The following is a 4,843-nucleotide window of genomic DNA, read 5'->3' on the forward strand; positions in this document are numbered from 1 at the left end:
GGCTTCTCTCTTTTTGTTGTATGGCATAGTCATCGAGACCAAGTGTATGGCTTGAACTAAATTCATAATGAAAGCTCGACCATTATTGTTCATTTGCTCACTACAAAAGTAAAGGAAGAACCTAGCAATCAATATCGAACAATGCATCGCTACACTAAGCAAATGCAAACAATAAAACAAAAAAATATGTTTTTTACTTTCCGGGCATTTCATCGAGCATGTCGTCGTCGCAAGTTGAAGTGTCTAAATCCGTCCCGTCCTCGACCGCCGGTGGTGGAGGGGTTCCTTGTGCGACAACATGAGGAAGGGTAGCACTCGCCGGAGCCGCGACATATTGAGAGGGGAGCAGCTAGGTGGCTGCATTCTTCTTTCTCTTTGTCAGTGGTGTTGTGTTGACCGCCGCCTTTTTCTCGGCGGACAGTCCCTATTGCCGGTCTGCTTCACCACATTCGACACGGTCGTCGCGCCGGAGGTACTAACGACAACTGTCGTCGATGCTTTGCTGCTGACGAGGTTCCTCCCTGGGCGTCGCCTTTTTGGTGGTTGCGCCGTCGAGTTAGTGGCCGCCAGTGGTTCTCTGGTGTCAACGCTGGTGTCAAGGGATGTGGAGGGGGGCGGCCTTCCTATTCTGTTGGTCATCGGGGAAGGGGATGTCGAGCTGCGGCTAATGGCCGGCAGCGTTGGGGTGGGCGGGAGGGAGCACAGGAGTTTTACTAGGCCGAGCGGACGTGAACTTAATTTTAGAGGGGATAAGTTTTGAGGGTCAAAAACTAGAATCTAATAAATTTTTGGATTTAAGATCTATAAGTGATCTAACCACTTGTCGGCTGGTTGGCTTTTTTTACGCAAATATCATTTTTGCTTATTATTAAATTTGAGTTTTAGAGAATTTGCTAAGAGGCCCTAAGGCCAACTTCAGCGCACGACCCCAAACGGATGTCCGTTTGGTCTGGATTCTGTGTGTTTGGGGCGGGCAATGGGGCCGTGTCCAGGCCATTTCAGGGATACGGTGGTCGTGCGCCCAACGCAGGGACGCATCCTTCGGCCGCATCATGTCCGCCTCCTTTTTCAAATGCAAATTTTCGAATAAACCACACCCTAGTTCATGCCAGCGGCCCAGGTTCACGCTGGCAACACGGGCTACCTACACATCCTCGACGGCAACACAGCCAATGGCCGGCAATAGAGCCAGCCTACAAAATGAACAGTTTTGTCACCGGCAACATAGCCAGCGGCCGGCAACACAGCCAGCCTCCAAAATGAATAGGTTTCTTGCTGGCACACAGCCAGCGGCCCAGCGGCCGGCACCCATGCCAGCCTCCATAAAGAATAGCCACGGTCGAACAGACCACCTAGTTTAGGCCGTCGGCATCGAACATCTCCTTCCGTCTGGCCTCGAACCAGCTCCTCGTCTTCTCGCACATCTTGGTCAAGTCCATGCTCATCATCGCGACGTGACGAACGGCCGGCCACCGCTGCTAGACCCCAGCGTGACGTTGAGGTCGATGACAGCCGAGGGGCGAGGGGTGGACGGCGTGATCACGCCAACGTCCGGCAACCCCGAGAAAGGGGTCTGGCCTTCGTGCCTTGGCGGAGGAAAACCGGGCGACAAAGGTGTGGTCCGCGACATCGCTGAGGGGCAGTGCGGAGGCCTGGCGACCGACGAGCCTGTGCCCGCCGGGCCGACGGGCGCTACTGAGAAACCCGCCGGACGGCAAATCCCAAGCATGAGGAGGGCGTGCCCTTTGTTGACGACGTCCTCCTTCTCGTCGATGTCGGCCTTGCGTCGCGCGGCCTCCAACGCATCGCGCTCGGCCACGAACTTGGCCGCGGCGTTCTTGCCCTTGGCCGCCGCCCTCTGGTTCCTCCTCTTGGCCGATTCCGCGTCCAGCTTTGCGAGCTCGGCCGACATGAGTTCCGACCGCAGCTTCTTCGGACCCTTGGCCGCCGCCGCCGCCTTCTTCACCTTTCCGGGCGGGTCGACGGCCTGGCTGCTAGAATTCGGCGGGGCATCGGCCATGGACGAGGAGAGTGGTGGACGGGACGTGGAAGGGTTTGGGGGAAATGGCGTGAAATGGGGCGTCGGGTGGTGCTTTGTGCCACCGATGGGCGGGGCCAAGGGAGGACAAGTGCGCGCGTCCCGTCCGTCCGCGCGCTGTCCATTTCACCCAAAAACGACACAAATTTGGGCCGCAGATGGGTCGAAAGCGGACATAAAACGGCCAAAAATCCGTTTGTGCCCACGGGCTGGACCGTCTGGTTTGTCCGTTTTGCCTCAAACGAACGCACCCCAACAGAATAGGGTCGCACGCTGGAGTTGGCCTAAGTATGAACATCAAGAAGCCAAAAGCGGGATGCGGGCGGAGAGCAACTGCCCATGTGCGGTGCCTCCCGCGCCAAACTGTTCTCCTCTCGTCGTGTTCGATCGACCAAAGCTCCGTCCATGCGACACCGCGCGTGCGTGGAGCATCCACCATTGCCCGACCGCTTTTGACCACAGAAAGCTACCAAGAAAAGATTACCACACGGCCCGTACGCGGCATACTTTACAACTTTTTTCATGTGCCGACCTTCTTTTCTTCGACCATCGTGTGCCGATCATTTACACAGTAGGTATGTAGTTTCTTCTTTCTTGGATAAACATCCAGTAGCTATCTAGAGTAGCTACGAAGGAAGCTGCAGTCCAAAGTCCAAACTCATTCATAGTACTGCTTTTGGAGCCTTGTTGCAGACAAGAGACGAACGTCTGTCCCCTCCCTCGACGTTTTCGGCTCCGTCCGAAACGTCCGATTCTGTCGTGTTGGATGGAACACCTACGTCCACGTACAAACCATGTACCAGTACAAAACTGCCGCTGTGTACACCTCCATCGCGTGGTCGGCCGAGGTGCATGATACGTGCTGCTGTGGCGACACTGCGTATGTACACAGCAGTAGTATTTTTTCTTTATTGCGGGGGTACGCAACAGTAGTAGACACTTACAAGCAAACTACATACTTCTACTGTATCCACGTGGGTGTACACATTTGACATGGTATAATATTACAACATTTGCTGCTCATATGTTGTCTGAAATTGGATGGGGTGTCGGTCGATGTAAGGCGTTTTAAATAATACTCTCTCCGGCCCATGATATAAGAACGTTTTTGACACTATTATGGGATGGAGGGAGTACATTTCTATATTAAATTACAGAAATAACGCATGGTTTAGATATATTACACAAATAATACGGCTTCGACTTGGGGGAAGACGAATGGAACTAATCGTCCTCCTGTAAGATGATTAGTCCTGGTCGTCCTTCCTCAAGAAGATTACCACTAGTCGTCCTCCCTCGAAATGATTGGAACTAGTCGTCTTCCCTCAAGATGATTGAAACTAGTCATCCACTCTCAAGATGATTAGTTCTGCTGCAACCCTTAGGAAAGTTGCATTCTTATGTTGTTGCTTCTTCCACCTTCGATGCAACTTGAGAAGTTCTTTCTGTGTCTCCTCAAAGATCTTGCAGGCCACCCTTACCTACTTAATGCGTGAACCAACTCATTCAGTATGGTGTCACTACTGATGAGTTTGTCCCATCGAACTATCCTATTGTCTATCTTGAAATTGTTGGCTAACCTCAGAAGACATTTCCACATATTCGGGTGGAAACTACGATCAAAAGGATAATCAGACATCTTAACGAGACTACAATGCACTACTTAGCAACCTTTATGTATGGGGAGGGGAGGTTATACGTCGAGAAGAGAAATATGGCAGGAAAGAAGATGACGGGAACAGAAGGGCGGGAAAGAAGATGGTGGGAACGAAGTTGGCAGGAAAGAATTGGCGGGAACGTATTACGAAAATGTGTTGCGGAAAATTAGGCCAGGTTGGAGTGAGGACCAATCATCTTGAGGGAGGATGACTAGTTCCAATCATCTTGGGGATATAACTGGTGAGTATAAACCGCCCAGGAGGGTCCGGTTTATCCTCAGAGAGGCTGCCAATATTGAAGCCCATGAGTTATAGAAGACGGCGACTTATGAAGGAAACATGACAAGGGAGCCCAAAGCTCAGAGGCGGGTTAGGGACCATAGACATAAACCAACATAGGCGTGTAACTTGTAATGTAAGGTAGGAAAGAGTGGATACCGAGCCGGACACGTTTATGAACCGGCCTCGGGATTCTGTAGACCGACGGGCGTCAACCTGTGTATATAAAGGGACGACCCGGCGGCGGTTTAGGGACAAGAAACAACAACTCGAGAGCAAGGTTACGCGTATTCGCTCCCTGATTATCGAACCCCTAGCAATTCCACCTCAACTGGATCGTAGGCTTTTACCTTCACCGCAAGGGGCCGAACCAGTATAACTCACCGTGTCCTTTGTCCGGTTTAACCCCTTTAAGCTAATTTCATTGTGATGGCTCCACGACTAAGTCCTAACACTAGGACATCTGACGTGACAATTCCACGACAGTTGACGCCCACCGTGGGGCTATCGCACGATGGTTTCGAGTTCTTAGAGGGCAATTTCGAAAGACTCAAGGGATACACAGTGGACCGGATGACCAAGAGTCGTCGCGGCAAGCTCTACATCGACGACGCGGGCTGGGGCCTCGACGCCGGCTCAATCGAGTATGGGTACCGGGTCCCCTTCAGAGGAATTCATGTCTTCATTGGCAAGATCGGCGAACCGGGCCCAGAGCCGGACATCTGTACCGACCTCATCGAGACGGCTCAGCGTGCAAGCCCCTCGCAGGTTCAGCCCGCCATGAAGCGTGCGTTCGTAGGATTCATCTATGGTGCAGAATCTGAACCGGTATCCAACGATGAGATGGTTGTCTATTCAGATGGCAAGT

The sequence above is a fragment of the Triticum dicoccoides genome, chromosome 7B (assembly GCF_002162155.2).
Source record: "Triticum dicoccoides isolate Atlit2015 ecotype Zavitan chromosome 7B, WEW_v2.0, whole genome shotgun sequence".
Taxonomy (NCBI): Eukaryota; Viridiplantae; Streptophyta; class Magnoliopsida; order Poales; family Poaceae; genus Triticum; species Triticum dicoccoides.